The sequence below is a fragment of the Microtus pennsylvanicus genome, chromosome 6, assembly GCF_037038515.1.
Source record: "Microtus pennsylvanicus isolate mMicPen1 chromosome 6, mMicPen1.hap1, whole genome shotgun sequence".
Lineage (NCBI taxonomy): Eukaryota > Metazoa > Chordata > Mammalia > Rodentia > Cricetidae > Microtus > Microtus pennsylvanicus.
Window position 1 is genome coordinate 30936546 of NC_134584.1, and position 17157 is coordinate 30953702.

The window sequence follows — 17157 nt, forward strand, 5'->3', positions numbered from 1 at the left end:
CCTCCATGCAAAATTCTCATGTTTTTGGTGACACAGAAATACGCTCTTGTTCACCAAGGCAGTCACTGTGGCCTACATCCTCACATCCTAGTACACGTTCTGGCTTCCTCTTCACTTCAGGAGGGTATTGATGCATGAATTCAAATCAGCTTTCACTCGCTGATGACATCAGGTTTCTTCAGTTCGCAAAAGCACGCAAATAACAGGATTGACCTAATGGTGTAAACAAACCCAAGATAGGTCTAGTTCTGCTCGGGGGGGGGGGGGGGGTGAAATGGAAAGCTATTAACAATACATATTTTGTATGAATTTTATAATTGATGACTAAAGAGTGGTAGAACTTTTTGTTTGCTTTTTGTTTTTAATTTGGAAGCTAGTGATCCTTTTTCAACCAGACGTTTCCACGTTGCCTAATTTAATAAAGCTTCCAACATCTCAGAATTGTTGAGGCACAGGATGTCACTATCTTCCTCAGGCTGAACAGGAATTCCTGAGCCCCCAGAATGCTCCTGCCTCAGTTTTTCTGGTAATAGCATTCTTTTTTAAAATAGATTCTGTCAGACCTTTTTTTATATCCCAGGCTCATTCCTTACTAGTTTAGCTTTTTTAGGAAAAAACCTAACAAAAGTCTTAATCTGTGACGATGGATGAAGGTTTGATTGTACTCTTTGGCAATGTTTTCTCTTAGAATGAGCCCCATAATGGTCACGTCACATGTTTAGATGCAAACACTGCTTTGCTATTCAAAGTTTCCCAACATGTGTCAGGAGCACAAATTTAAAGGCAAAGAGGAACGGAAGAACGGAGGAAAACAAGATGGTAGAAAGGAAAAGAAGAAGTGAAAAGAGGGAAGAAACTGGGGTTCCAGACTCACAAGGATTCCTCCCCACCCTTCCCTCTGTGCTTTGCCCAAGAAGCAGCTTAACCTTTCCCCTACTAAGGGGAAAGCCCTTAGCACCTTTCTTCTGTGTGAAGGTTAGCAACAGTGCCATGAAGTCATTGCATGAGGAGTGAGGCAATGAGGATCTTTCAAACTTTCCAGTTGTGGCACAGCTTCTCTTTCCACCTGGCAGGCTGCTAAGAGCTCTGCCAAGAGCAGTGTTCTGCCAGCATCCAAGTGCCCAGACCACCCGGGGCCAACTGGAAGGAAGTTCAAACTTGTCAACACCCAAGCTGGGATGACTGAGTCCTACATCCTCAAACATGCCCCTTGACTCCAGTCCATTTGTTCTCTAGGAAGCTACAGTGCTCGTGTATGCACACACACACACACACACACACACACACACACACCACACCACACACACACACACACATACACACTCACAAAGACTCAGAAATGTAACTCTGCGGCCAAGTGCATACTTAGTTTATAAGAGGCTTTGGATTCCATTGCTAGCACCCTAAAAACAGAACAGGGGAGATGGCCCACCTGGTAAAGTACCTGCCGCAAGCTTGAGGACATGAGAAGCCACGTAAAACTCCAACAGAAGAGTAGTTTAGTGCTTCTGTAAGCCTCGTTCCTGAGATGGAGGGAAGGAGACATTGGAAACAGGTAGATCCCTGGAGCTCTTGACTTTTTACAGTAGATGCTATCATCAGAATCTAGATTCCAACACTGAGATGTCTAAAAAAAACAGCTACATGTGAATGTTAAAATCCTCTGGTAAGAGCTCACGACTCTCACCACTTCTGTTCCTTTAAAATGTCAATGGCTAACTGACACGCCCAGCTCGTGTAAAAGCATGGCCTCGCCACAAGTGTTGTGAAATAAGTGGCTTATGTGTCAACTACACTAAGAATAGAAGGAGTGATATCACCTATTTCTCCCTACCATCAGAAAGGAAGAAAAAGTCATATTTGGAGAAGGAGTGTCAAGCATTTACTATTGTTCATACATGTTCTCTTCTCTTCGCGGAGGAATCACCCCCTCACACAAATTAACATTTCCCTATGTGGATATCCTTTCCCCAAACTATGAACAGTGGCTTGTGTCTCTAATAAAGATCTGCAGGCCACCACCACCCCGGGCCTTAACTGTCAGAGCCCAGACACATCTTCCGCAGCCTTCCCAGATGACTCTCAAAGGAAGAGCCACCGATTTGGTGTTAATTTGTTAGAGGAGTCCTATGAAAACAGGACAACAAGGTACTTTATTCTCCGTGTATAAAGAAAATTGAGGTCCGCAGAGACTAACAGTCCTTTTAGGACCTACAATGGCATGAACAGAATTCACACAGGAACAACCTCCCTCCAGCTCTTCCTTGGGCTATGTTTTGCCCCTTCCTGAGATCTTTCGGAAGTGGCAGTTTGTTGTCTACTAGGTGTGTCACCTGCAAATTACTTTCGTCTTAATCCCCTGTGTGGGAACTAACTGAATGGTGTCCTTGCTCCATTGTAAGTCAGCTTACCAGCCTATGTCCCCTGTCCTAGGCAGGCCATCTGTTGAAAAAAGCTCTACGACCCCAGAAATCCTCACCTTCGTTTCCACTGAAGGCCTTCTGTAGCTACCCACATAATAAAGAGGACAGTGGGTCTATGGAAAGGGACACACACACATGCACGCACACACACACACAAACACTATTCAAGCATGCACATACAAAGGAAGGAAGCTTAAAACCCTAAGCATCATGGAGTTTGACAGAGGGACCTGTTGGCATCAAAATCCAAGATATATCTTATTTAAAAAGTAATATAAAAGTCATCAAGCAACCTAAAACCACATTTCTTCCTATACTTCACCTCTCTTCCTTGTCATATTACAGCTTGATATGGGATTCCCCTCTGTACGTTATAAATATGTTATATGTTTTGTTACCACTGGATAATAAAGAAGCTGCTTTGGCCTATGGCAGGGCAGAGTACAGCCAGACTGAAAGACTTATAGAGAGAGAGTCGGCAGAGCCAGGGAGACACTGTGTAGCTTCTGAAGGAGAGAGGAGCCAGAACCTTCCCATTAAGCTATAGTCTCATGGAAATACGCAGATGACTGGAAATGGGTTAACTCAAGATGTAAGGGCTAGCTAGAAATATGCCTGAGTCACTGGCTGAACAGTGTTGTAATTAATGCAGTTTTGTGTGACTTTTCGGGTATGGGCAGCGAGGAAACAAATGAGCAGTCTCCAGTTACAGCACCTTGTACTGTACAGACAGCCACTCTGCAGATGTTAAGCAAACACCATCATTATTAATTTCAAATACATTAACCCTACAACTGTTCTCTTTTTTTGTTTAAAAGACATAAATAGTTTCCAACTGAAGGGCACCTGAACATGAATGAGCACTCCCAAAAAGCATCTCACGCAGCACTCAGAGCTGAGAAGTAGCTGTGACTATCATTCCCCTGTTTCTCGGGACCCTCTATTAATTTAACATGCTATGTGGAGACAGCAAGCACTAGAGCTAAGGAAAGCTAATAAGACATTTATCTTAAATGAGATCCATTCCAATTAAGTATACTTCCAGGAAGGGGAAGAAACAAAAAGATGTACCACAAAATCTTAGGAACCTACCTTTTGGAAAAAAATGACTTGTTTATTTATTTTATCGTCATTTCTCTATGGTGAATATTAGCATTATAATCATGAAAAGAAATCCCTTTAAAGATAATGTCTTCATTCTTAAATGACTTCTAAGGTAACAAGGCACCTAACATGTTAGATCTCACCTGGTTCATCAGTGAGAAGGACAGGTTCAGACCTTGGGCTACAAGGATTGAAAATCCCATTTTACCACTGCTATCCCCAATTGATATTTTCATTCACATGGAAATTTGGTTTAAAATAAAAATCTGTTATATTTAAGTTACAGACTTCAGAAGGAAAAATTTACCATGTGAACCTGGACAGTTGCCATCCATCTCTGGCACCTCCCAAGGCTGCTGGTGGTCCTCCCTCCTCTTCTCCACCCACAGACCTCTGCAACAAAGGAAGTGTGGAGGTGGTATCCATGAACGTCTGATCAGATACCCCCTGAAGAAGTGTTTCAGCAGCAATAAAGCGATGCTCAAAATATTCATCACAGAATTACATTACATTATATCTACCCTATCACTTAATTCTGAAATATACCTACTACACCATGAAAACGCTACCACCCAAGGCCTAAAGAAAACCCCAGACCCTTTCTCCTGAACTAACTCATTTGCAAAAGAAATAATTATAGAGTCCAGTATTCCAAAATCTCTCTCCAGTACCCTCCAAGTCATAAAATTGGCATATTAATATGTCTGGGAACTGATGCTCTATTCAGTTTTGTGGCAAAAAAAATCTTATGAAGCTAATCAGAATTATTCTGAATTTTCTAACTTTATGCATGTGTTCAAACCCCTCTCTTGTAGTCACGTAGGAGATCACCAGCGCCACAATAGCATTTGTGAGGCATTTGTATGCCATGTGGAGATGTATTTGCTGTGATTGGTGTAATAAAAAGCTGGATGGCCAATAGGTAGGCAGGGAGGCACATGCAGGATTTCTGGAGAGAGAAAGAATAAAAATATGGGCACACAGACATGGAGACATGGAGAAAGTAAGACAAACAGAATGAAAGAAAGGTAAAAGGCCACATAGTAAAATACAGATGAATAGAAACAGGTTGATTTCAGTTGTAAGATCTAGTTAGGAATAAGCTTCAGCTGTAGGCTGAACTTCCATAATTAATAAGTCTGTGTGTCTGGAACAGAAAAAAAAATACTTGTTATAGACAGCCTGGGTGACGTACTTACAAAAAACACTGGCCAACAGACTTGCTTACTGTTATAATTAGGTCTTGGGGATACAGAATCATTAACTTCTTAGCATAAACCTTACAATTGTTGACTTCAAGCCTAAAAATTATTCAGCAGCAAATTTTCCAGCTTTATGTTTCTCATGTCTTTCTGGCCTTCCTATGCTTGACTCAGAATGGAATTCTAGGAGACCTGGTTGTAAGGAAAGACTGCTGCAAAGGCAGGGTGACAAATTTTGGGGGTTTTCTATTTTCCTGTAACTACAAACTTTCTTTTTTATAAAGTTTAGCTTCTGCTTGCTGTCAATAAGTTAAAAGTAGATTCTTCTCTCTCCTCGTAAGTACCCAGCCCAGACAGATGATGAGAGCTAGGCCCCTTGGCCTATAGTGCACACTTTGCCCTCTTCCAACACCCACCCAGGAAATAAATAGTGGTGAATGCAGAGACTCAGAGCTGCGCAGTACGCTTACCATAAATGATGGTTGCGACTTCAGCAGTAGCCTGGGCACTATGACACCACTTCTAAGACACAGGAAACACTGCAAGAGTGGAAGGAGGGTAAGAGCTGCAACATGGGGGGAAAAAAGGCTGCAAAATGCCCTCTCTTCACAGCACGACAGGGCCAGTGACAACATGGTCTCTCAGCAGCCAAGGTTGCCTGAACCAGTCTGGCCCTGTCAACAGCCAATCATGCACTGGGATGGGCTCATGGCCCCCTACTCCTCCTCCCCGTTAAACTATTGGCTACTGGTGAATTCCAGGGAAAGAGAGTCTCCATTTGCATACCCACTGGTGAGTCCATTGGGCTCCAGGGGATAGTTCCAAACCCCTGGCCATGCAAACTGACTACAATCCATGGGCAACAGAAAGGGACCTGTAGGCAAGACAGGGTTAGCGGGGGGGGGGGGGGGGGGGACACAAGAAAGTAGGGGTGAGGGGAGCAGGCAGCACTTCGTGCATGTATGAAACTGTCAAAGAACAAATTTAATGAATGAAAAAAATTAAAAAGACAATATTTAGTTTTAAAATCTCTTAGTTGGCTTTATTTGTATTCTAGAATCAAGCAAAACTCGGGTCTACAAAATAGAATGGTTGCTCCAATGAGCTGAGCTGAGGAGTTGGCATCACAGACACAGAAGATCTGAAAACCAGAAGCACATCACAGGAAGGCTGGTCACGCAAGGTCGCCTTCCTCCGGAGGTGGAAACAGGGAAATAGAGACATAGAAAATTAAGCCACTGGTTGAAACAAGGCTTACCTTTGTGAAAACATAATTATAGCAAAGTTCAGTCTGTCCAGCTGAACTGCCCTGTCTTGAAACTCAGGGCTCCTTTCTTAGTCTCCGAATTTATCAGAAAATGGGGGAGGGGGGGAGTAGTAGCTGCGAGGTGCTGGAGAATTCTGGTGAATGACTCCACTTACACTTATATCACCGAGCCACACATTTTCTATTCATTTATATCACTGTATAAAATATGACTGCAAAGCTACATCAGCTGAGGTCACGGTTCTCAGAGGGCGAAGCCACACAAGTGTCTGATAAAAGAGCGTGTGCTTTGGAACATGTTCCGCGGGGTGATTTCAGCACACCCCGTCACACCTCAGCATGGCTGCCTGTGCGCACTCAGATCCTTCTGTGATCACAAAAGATAGGAGAACGGGTAAGGGGCAGAGGAAAAACGCGGAAGGAAGAGGAAAGGGAAAAGGGGAAGTTTTTAATTCATTGCCAAAACAAAGTGTTCACTTCACATGCCCTAAAAGGATTAAGAGATTTATAAATGACAAGGAGATGTCAGGCTTTTTTCCAAACACGACTTCAAAGGCTCAGGATGGAGATGGGAAAACCTATCAAGAATCGAGTAAAAAAAAAAAAAAGTTTTTTATTGTTTCCACGAGGGTTATGTTGATGAAGATCATTATCATGAGGGATGTTGTATTTTGTCGAAGGCTTTTTCAGCATCTGATGAGATGATCATCTGGGGTTTTTTTTTTTCTAGTTTGTTTATATGGTGGATTACATTGAGGGATATGTTCAGTATTATGGTTTGTCTTCATTCACTGGATTGTTTGAAACGTACATAACATGACAGCATGAGACTGTTGGCCAAGACTGATTCAGTAGGAACTTTGTTGCAAAGCCGTTATTTAAATCACAGGCATCACTGAAGGTAAACACACTACTAAAATATGCATATATAGAGGAAGAACAAATTTGACGAATTTGACCAAAAAGACAAGTTTATCAGCTAATTATAGTGTCCCAGAGATGTGTGTTTATTAAATTGCACGTTTTAAACATTATGTTTTTTTAAAAAATAGATAAATAAATCTTTTCATTCAACAAAAAGCCAAAGACCATTCCCAACACTTGGGAACTCTTCTTCAATGCCAGGCTCCTAACTAGCGAGACAGTTCTCTAATACTAATGTACTGTCCCTTCAGTAAGAAGTGCCACATCCCAAAATATTGTCTTCAGTACGTGTTGAATAGCTAGTAGCTCTCATGGAATGCTCGTGATATAAGAAACAATGCTTCTGCATTATCTCATTTCGTCCTCATTCAACCCTGTAAGGAAAGACTCATCCTGTTCCCTAGTTAGCACTTGTTCAGTCACATGGCCCGCTAGCGATGGGAGAAATGAGTTTCAAGTGATTCAGCCACCCTTTAGGGCCCTTTATGTAATGCACCACACCTGGGAGAAATGATAAGAAGCCGAAAACCCGACAGATTCCACTCTTATGTGGAAGCAGGTACGTGACAGGCAGACCAGGTAAGAAGAAGTAGTTCCTTGGCATTCTGCTTAAAAGATAGTTTCCTTTCCGTATCAGCTAGAAGCTATTACACAGAGTATTCTATTGCATGGCTGTCCCAATTGTTGCTTTTCCAGGAAGTCCAGAAGTCTTCCTCTATCAGGTTTTTCTGCAAAGTGCCAGGAGATTTCTCGACAACTGTTCAGAGAAAACAGTGGTTTTTATGCTGCCAATGACACATAATCAGTAAAAGGAGATGGAAAGGAGATGGTGCCCCAGAGTGATCTTTGACACCCAGACATCAGCTGATACCCATTCCATGTTAGAATACTTCTAAGGCAAATTCCCGAAAGAACATCCCCATTGTCTCAGTGTGTGGGTGCACCCCTCATGGCCCTGAGTTCCTTGCTCGTGCTCTCTCTCCTTCTGCTCCTGATTTGGACCTTGGGGTTGTAGTCTGGTGCTCCAATGTGGGTCTCTGTCTCTGTCTCCTTTCATCGCAGGGAACCCGGTCTGCTCCTCGGGCTGATGAGAAAAGGGAATTGATTGGGAGAGGGGGAGGGATATGGGAGGCGGTGGCGGGGAAGAGACAGAAATCTTTAATAAATAAATAAATAAAATTTTAAAAAAAAGAATACTTCTAAAGCTTCCTAGGAAGCAGAGGTCAAAGTCTCCACTAGCTAGTCCAACTTTCTTTTCCTCCTCCTCTTCCACCTCCTTCCCATCCCACCTCCTATGCCCTCTTCTCTGTCTTTCCTACCTCCTTACCTCCCTCACATTCTCTTCAGGTCCTATTCGGGATGCCCCTGAACACCACTCAAGTCTCTGTTCATCAATTTCTCATATCTCCTGCCCTATTTAAACTTATATTTTATGATCATCTATTTCCTTGTTTTCTCCTCCCCACAGTCTGTGAGGTCTAGCCCTGAATCTTGTGTACTTCAGTAACCAACACATAAGAAATATCGCTTGACAAAAGACATAAAATAAATATCTGTTTGACTAGTGTGACAGCCGAATTATTCAAGATGTAGAAATGTATAGGAAACTCCCCCAACTGATCACTAAGGAACAGAACTGTTTGCTTTCTTATCTCCTTGTCTGTGTCATAACTGAGGGCTGGGCCACATTTTCATTCAATGCCTCAGGGCTAGAAAGTGGAAAATCAAACGCTTCCCTCTTGTTCTTGTTTATTTGACTTTTTCCTTTTCTATTGGTGTCAGCACTTACAAGAAATGGTTTTCTCCTACAAAGCAGCCAGAAGTTAATAATTTCAAGTTGCTGTCATTTTTTGTTTGCAGCCAATGCATTATTGAACTGATAGGCTGCAAAACAGTTGTTGTGCTCACCAAATGCACACACACACACACACATTAAAAACCTGCTAAAAATACCTACCAATGGCACCAAGATGAAACAGAATAGAACTCAAGAAAATGAATCACAGTTTCATACGTTGATTTACAGCTGAAAAGGAAAGAATGTCTGTGATTGTACAGCAGATAAGTGAAAATGTCAGTGCCACAGAGGAAAAACTATTAGCCAGCCACCCACATCTATCTCCCAATCTAGTACAACTGAGAAACAGCCACAGATGCAATCAATAACTCGTCTAGCTGGGAAGGTATAGGAAGGGTGGTAGCTGCAAGGAACTGCACACCCAACCCCTAAACGTCCTAACAGTCACCCATAACTGCCCAGATCAAACTCTGGTTCATCTCCAGGAAGCTAGGAAGTCCCACAGAAAGGCACCTGTGCAATTGTGGGGAATAGTAAAGAAGGGAGCTTATTTTGTCTTAGATTCTAGTTTTCCAAACGTCATAGATTTGTTTTAAAAATAAAATAGTGGATACAAGCACTTTAAAGTCTTTTCTTTAACCACAGCCTTGTGTCAAGATTCTCTTAAAAACAAGGTCCGCCTCCCATTACCCTGAGCTATTATTCTTCCTGTTACAGACAAAAGCCTAAAGGCAGGTAGGAAATGACTTGTCAGAAAACATCATCAGTTCCTGAAAGTAAGCAGACTCAAAGGAAAAAAAAAAATTCTAGTGCTCGGTGATATGGTGATGTCAAAGTTCTGCTAAGAGTGGCCAGAAATGCAAACTTTGATCTTGGTCTTTAACCATTCAGCTAACCCTGAGAAGCATGAGATGTTTCTTAACTGAGATGTTCATGCCTTGGAGCAGGCTCCTTGACTATGATGAGATGAAAACATCACTCTCCAGTTCCCAGTTGCCAGCCGAGAAAGCTCATCACTGCAAGAGCTGCTTGCTATTTCTCCCCATGTCGCCTTTTCTCTTTCTTTTGTGTTCCCATGGCGATCTGAGTTTACAGGATATTCCAAACTGACCCTGAGATGTTCATACGCCCTCTACCTGCTCCTGATGTCTACATTCAATGGTATTGGGAATATGGAGTTAGGCACAAGGTTTGTTGGAGTGTAGAAAAGTCTAAAGCATTTTGATCATTTGATCTTTTTAGTGGACACTGTGGAGAGGATCAAAGGTTTGAGGACGTGGTTCCTAGTTCCTCTTTCACAGCTGACCTACCAGGTTATAATGAAGGAAGCTCCGCACCCAGCTCTCTCACGCATGCTGCCTGACTAGCTGCTTTAGCACAAAGAACAAGTCGGGGGAAGCAGTGAAGTGAAAGCATCTTGGGCTTGCTGAAATCCTCGCCTCTACAGTAACACACTCCAGCATAAGCTCCTGCGAGTCAGACACAGCATCCTCCGGGCAGAAATCTAGTCTCAACTCCCAGAAGTCCTCCTAAATTTTAAACATGTGCAAGGTGATTTAGGTATAGAGCACTGAGTACCGCGTTGGAGGATATATGTCACTTTGATGTGCCGGCTGGGAAGGACCACAGACTGTGACTCTTCTGTGACTGCTTATGACTAACAGCAGGAACTTTAACTCCACGTCTTCTGGATTTCTGAGACAGTTTTCACTCCTTCCAATTGTTCACAAGTATGATTTCAGCTTTGAGGCTGATCTGTGACACTGAGGGACAAGGAGTTGACTGAGTTTTAGCATTCCTGGGACAAATACGGACAGAAATAACCTGACGGAATCTTCCTGTCCATCAAAGCTGTCTAACAGTGGAACATAGTTTTAGAAGCCAAGTGGTTTCCTGATCACTAGAGGTGTGCTGGCTTTTCTTCTGTGTCTTCAATGTGTTTCTAGTCACATTTGCCCACACCCTTCTTTCCAACCACTGACATTCTCCACCTCATTTCCAAAATATATTCTGACTTCTTCGGAGATAGTAAGGCTCCACAGGAATGTTTCTAGTTCGCTGAGTGGCACAAAAGGAGAGAAGGAAAAAGGCACCCAGTGCAGGGTTATTTGTAATCTGCAGTTATCTATAACTCTGCTTAGCAACACCCTCAGAGTAATCATTTACGGAACACATTTAGTTTTCCCTGTAAAGTAAACTTGCTTTTAATTCTACCTAAAAAGTAAGTCAGTTATATAGTCTGCCTATCTGTCCTCTGTCTTTCTCCTCTCTCAACACCTCTCTCTCTCTCCCCCCTCCCTCCCTTTCTCCCTCCCTCCTGCCTACTCAACTGTGAATATCTTATAATTACCATTGTCATCAACCTTCAGGATCTGATGTGGGATTCACCTCTGCATGCTGTGATTATGTTTTATTACCATTGGTTAATAAATCATCTATTTGGGCCAATAGTTTAGCAGAATATAGCCAGGCTAGAAGAGATATATATATAGAAAGAGTAGGTGAAATCAAGGGCCAATCAGTTTTATAACTTATGTAGACCTTCTGTGTAGTTCTTTTTGACCTAACAACTGTGGGAACCAAGCAGAACAGAAAACCCAACAAGCAGGCCCTCATGTTACAATAAAATTTAATCTTTTATTACTTTTTATTCTTCCCACATATCTTACAGTTTCCCTTCCCTGCTCTCTCCCATTTTCTCCTCCTCAATCTCTCTTCTCCCCAAGATCTAACCTGCACTATCTCCCCTCAGAAAAGAGTAGGCCATCAACCAAACATGGTATAATATGCTAGAACACCAGGCATATACCATTATATTAAGGCTGGATGAGATGACCTAATAGCAGGGAAAGGTTCCCACACACAGGAAAAAGAGTCAGAGAGAGGCTCTGCTCCCACTATTAGGAGTTCCACAAGAACACCAAGCTACTCAGTCATAGCATGTATGCAGAGGTCCTAGGTCAGACCCCTACAGGCTCCCTGATCTCTATGAGCCCCTATAAGTCCAGGTCAGTTGATTCTGCGGCCATGTTTTTGTGGTGTCTCTGTCCCCTAAGGATCCTCTGATCCATCCTCCTCTTCCTCCAAAAGCCCACCTGAGTTGCATCTAATGTTTGGCTGTGGGACTCTGCATCTGCTCCATCAGTTCTAGATGAAGTCCATCCAGTCTCTTTAATAAAGATTCTCCTAGGCTCCAGTCCCGTAACACTCTGAAGGCAGGACAAACTGAAGGTAGAGACTTTGTGGCTGGGTTGATGTCACAATCCCTCTACTGGAAGCTTGCCTGGTTACAGAAGATGGCCAGTTCAGGCTCCAATTACTAGGGACCTTTGCTGGGGTTACCCTCATTGATTCCATGGAGTTTTCATTTCCATTCTGTCCCATCACATCCTTGAAATGACCCCCAATTACAGTTGTTTCTCCCAGTATTTTCTCCTTTCCCCCCTCCCCAACTTGATCCCTCTTGTTCCCAACCACAACTACCCAGGGTCCACCCTCAAAATCAATTCTATTTCCCTTATCTTAGGGAAATCCTTGCATTCCCCCCCACTCCTTGTCACCTAGCTTCTCTGGCTCTGGACTGTTGCCTGGTGATCTTTTACTTCACAACTATTATGCTCTTATAAGTGAATACATACCATGTTTGTATTTCTGAGTTTAGGTTACCTCACTCAGGATGACTTTTTCAAGTTCCATCCATTGCCTACAAATTTCATGATGTCATTGTTTTTAACAGCTGTGTAATACTTCATGTGTAAAGGAACCACATTTTCTTTATCCATTCTTCAGCTGAAGAACATCTAGGTTGTTTCCAGGTTCTGACTATTATGGGTAAACCTGCTATAAACATAGTTGAGTAGGTGTCCTTGTGGGTATGGTAAAGCATCCTTTGGATTTATGTCTGAATGGTAATGCTGGGTCTTCAGGTAGATTTGATTCCCTATTTTCTGAGAAACTGCCATGTTGGTTTTCAAAGTGGCTGTACAAATGTATACTCCCACAAACAGTGGAAGAGTGTTCTCCTTGCCAGCATGAACCATCACTTGTGTTTTTGATCTTAGTCATTCTGACAGATGTAAGGTGAAATCTCAGAGTCCTTTCTAATTTGCATTTCCCTCCTGGCTAAGGATGTTGAATATTTATTAAGTATTTTTCAGACATTTGAGATTCTTTGGTTGAGAATTCTCTAGATTCTTTAATTGTATTATTTGGTTCTTTAATGTCTAGTTTCTTGAGTTCTTTACATATTTTGGATATTAGCCCTAGTAAGTTGCAGAATTGGTGAAAACCTTTTGCCATTCTGTGGGCTGCCTTTTTTTCTATTGTCCTTTGCCTTAAAGAAGCTTTTCAGTTTCATGAGATCACATTTATTAATTGTTGATTTTAGTGCCTGTGTTATTGGTGTGATAAAATTTAATAAGAGGTTATATGTGATATTAGGAGGCCAATAATAATTTCTAACAAAATAGAAGCTCTTATTTCTATAGTGTTGAATAGTAAATATTTAACTTTATGCTTTAAAAAGCCATATTTTATCCAAAATGAGATGTCATTTTTATTTGAAAAATTACTTGCATCATGACTAAGTGATTATTTGTTTGTTTGTTTGTTTTGTTTTGTTGGGATTTTATTTTAACAGACCTTCATGTAGACCTGACTAATTAAACAGCCAAGAAGTCCCTTCCCATCCATATTTGAAAGCTCTGCTTCCTAGCCCAAGAAGTCTCTGAGCTTTTACATAACCATCTTTCAGGTCTGCAAGCTGAATGAGGATGAGTTGAACTTCGTGAACTTCTGAGCTTCCTGCTTTCACCTCCCTAGGTCTGAGATTATAGGCACATGGCACCAGGTATGGCTCACATAAATGATATAAAAATACAAAGTCATTTCTCGAACCAGAGTGGAGGTGTGGGAATAAATGAGACACAGCTCAGGGTTCATTCAAAACCTGAAGATCACCTGTGTTTATTATCCCAACAGCTTTTATATCAAAAGGTAAACTGAGGGAGAAGTTTGTTAGCATTCTGTTTCTTGAGTAGCGGGCGAAAATGAGTTATGTCACATCTGCAACCATGGCTGCTCTATCATGTAGACGGAATTAACACCTCTTCCCCAGGCAACCTCCTAAATTACAATAGCAGAAGCAGGGTGACATTAGCATATCCTGGCTCTTTGTTTCCCAAGGCATCAGTGTGTCTCAAAAGACCACCTTCTGTGTGGCAGGTGCCAACTGTGCCCTGAAATTCTGGCCGCCATACAATGTGGAAATACGGGCCTGTATAATACGGCCCCTATACATAGCAAGTGAAGATCAGAAACTAAATCAGCCCGCTGGGACCTTTGCACACTAAATTCACTTACGAAAGGAAGAGCAGTGCTGCCCAAGGGCCTTTCCAGTACTCCAGTGCTGTAAGTGACAGACTAGAAAAGGGGGATTCTGGGGCTCCCTACAGCAATCATCTACTAGTGGGACTAAGAGATTTGGAAAACAAACAAAATATAAGGCCTGGAAGGAGTTTCCCAGACAGCAAAATCTCCTCAGGAAGCTAAAAGAGGCAAGAATTGCTTCTTCTAGTCTCCTATTCATTCCTCAGGGTTTTCATGAAGCCATGGTTCACGTTGAACTTTGGCCTATTCTAATCCTGTACACCAGACTCCAAACTCATCAGGTTTTTTTTCCTACACACACATGTATTCATGCATACCTATGATAAAGTTTACTTTATAAATTAGGAATATTTAATTAATGTTAGTACAAGTGGTTGCACGTAATAACAGAGATCAGTAACAATAGTTTCTATCAAAATAGGACAAATATGACACTATTCAGTAATGTTATACAGTTTTAATTGCCAACTTCATTAATCTCATTCTTTGGTCCATTATTAAGTAAATAAAAGTAACGTGAACACAAGCGCTGTAGCATTCCCAATAGTTAACGTGGTGACGAACAGGCAGGGAGAGCATCCATGGTGTGGATAAGGTAAACCAAGTGAGGAAATCCTGGAAAGAATATGGTACTATTTTATGAGTAACATAAGAATTAAGCTTTCTGTTTCTTTCTTGCTTCATTCTGAGACTAAAAGACAAAAAATGCTTCTAGTCCATTTTCTTATATATAAAATAAGATAACAATGTTAGCTTGTATCATTTGCAAGATTTCTGTCCCTGTCATCTACAGTTCTATAAATACTTTCTGTTTGAGAAGGAAGAGGGAGAGGAAAGAAAATGTGGCTGACAGGTCAGGCAACAGTAAGTGAACCTCCTTCCTTGGAAAATCCCAGTCATTTTTATTGAGGAAAGCAACATGTATGTGTATACGGGTCACCATGCAAGATGGAGAAATTTGACATAATCATAATTCTGAGGGGAGTTTTGTAGAAAGAAAGTCTTTGAAGACAGAGATGCTAACATTTGGCTTTGGACTTTATACAATATCCATTGCCATATTTCTGGAAAATGTATATAAATCTAGAGACACAGCAGCCAACTGAGACCATAGAGTAGCAAACAAGAGATCAAAATCTCACAATAGTGGATAATAAAATGTAAAAAAAAAATCACACAGGACCCTAAAAGCATTCATGAATTAGCCTCATGTGTCTCTATGTGTGTGTACTAACACAAATTCCCACATAACTACTAATGTAAACCTGATTCTAAATTACATAGAAACCTCACAGAGTAAGATTAAATCGGACTCACATAATTATTATCATTATATAGTATTTAAAATGAAATAGAGTTGTCTTTGTCCAAAATGATTTAGTGTAGTTAGACATTAGATAAGAAAATCCTAGATAAGGGTTTCCCACCATAACCATGAACAGATCCTACCGCAATGTAGAACATTTCAAGTCTCGTCTTTTGGAATGTGTTCAATGAGTTTGCACCATTTAACACCACCCTTATCTCTTTTGATGACAATGTTTTGTGGGAGGTTTTTAGTTAGTATTTTTTAACTTGGATTATTACAACAGCCACAGTCTCTAGATCATTCTCTGGAGAGAAAAGAAGACCCTTTGCCCAGTGAGGCTAGTCATCAGGGCAGCCGTCCAGAACCAGGACCAGTCTTAGGATGGTGACAGTATCGAGATGAGTTTGAACTTGCAATAGATAGGAACACCCCCACGTAGATACCCAGGCATCCAATTGTGAATTGCACCATTATCCAAAGATATAAGGACACTGGTTAGTACAACAAGCTGAAATATTTTCCTAAAGTGGATAAGGAGAAGGCAGGGTATGAAGAGACATGTTATCTGAGAGTAGAGAAAGAACATTTGGGTGAGGAAGGGGGCAGCAAAAGGGGAAAGAGCAACTGTGCTAGAGAAGCCAGAGCATGAATTAGAACAAAGCATGATGACATATGTATGAAAAGGCCAGAAGGAGCCGGGCGGTGGTGGCACTCGCCTTTAATCCCAGCACACGGGAGACAGAGGCAGGCGATCTCTGTGAGTTTGAGGCCAGCCTGGTCTACAGAGCTGGTTCCAGGTCAGCCAGAGATAAATAGAGAAACCCTGTCTCAAGAAACCAAACAAAAAGAAAAAAGAAAAAAAAATAGAAAACAACCACAAAATGAAATGCCATAATGAAGCTCACTAATTTATACTCTAATTTTAAAAAATAACTGAAAAGGTATAAAAATAATGAGTGATCTCTTAGGAAATCCCCAAACTTTGCTCTGTTGCTAGTCACGGCCCACAAAGAAGGCCTTTATCCTTATTTCCTTTCCCCTAATACAAATAAGAGCAATCTGAGAATACAAACATATCTTATTTGTGCTTCTACTTCCTCCTACTCTTAGTCATTGCTCCCACAATGCACATGTGCCACACACACACACACACACACACACACACACGCGAGCGCGCACGCACACACATGCATGTACACACACGCTCACGCGGTACACACACACACACACACACACACATGCGTAAGCAGAAACACATTTTTTTTCAGTTGAGGATTTAATCATTCGGGGGACTGGAACTCCTTTTCATTGTCTTTGTACCTCTATTTCTTATAGTCTTCATCTCGGGCTTTTCTGAACCTTTTGAAGCTATTTCTGGAACCTCTTGAAGCAGCCTTTATCTAAATTCCAGATCTACCACTTTTTGGCTGTGGGTCACAGGCACTCCCTAGAACTCTGCCTGGTTCCTGATCTGTGAAGTAGAGATACAGAGAGCTCACTTCAGTGCTGCTATGGGACTGGCGAGAGTTGGGCAGCCCCTAATCTCTGTGCTTCAGAGACTCAGTTTGCTTGTGAATTAAATGGAACATCTGAAACACTTAGAAGGGTCTTCATATAGTCTATGACCTTTAGATGTTAAATTAATCACTAGGACAATTTAAAGACATGATTTAAAAACTTGTTGAACTTGAAGCACTATTCCTTTTCCAGAATGACATGGATTTATTCTTTGCTAGACAACA

General features: G+C 41.6%; 2 long non-coding RNA genes across 3 annotated transcripts in view; both read right to left on the bottom strand.

The window, feature by feature from the left end:
* LOC142852791 (uncharacterized) overlaps positions 1 to 1653 on the bottom strand; it is a 40671-nt gene extending 39018 nt beyond the window's left edge. The window contains exon 1 of the long non-coding RNA XR_012910995.1: positions 1433 to 1653. This is a non-coding gene — a long non-coding RNA (uncharacterized LOC142852791). The remainder of the gene's footprint in view (positions 1 to 1432) is intronic.
* A 4111-nt stretch (positions 1654 to 5764) lies between these two features.
* LOC142851846 (uncharacterized) overlaps positions 5765 to 17157 on the bottom strand; it is a 61551-nt gene continuing 50158 nt past the window's right edge. For both annotated transcript variants that reach the window (XR_012910878.1, XR_012910877.1), the window contains 2 exons: positions 8878 to 8946; positions 5765 to 8004 (listed from right to left, as the gene is read on the bottom strand). This is a non-coding gene — a long non-coding RNA (uncharacterized LOC142851846). The remainder of the gene's footprint in view (positions 8005 to 8877; positions 8947 to 17157) is intronic.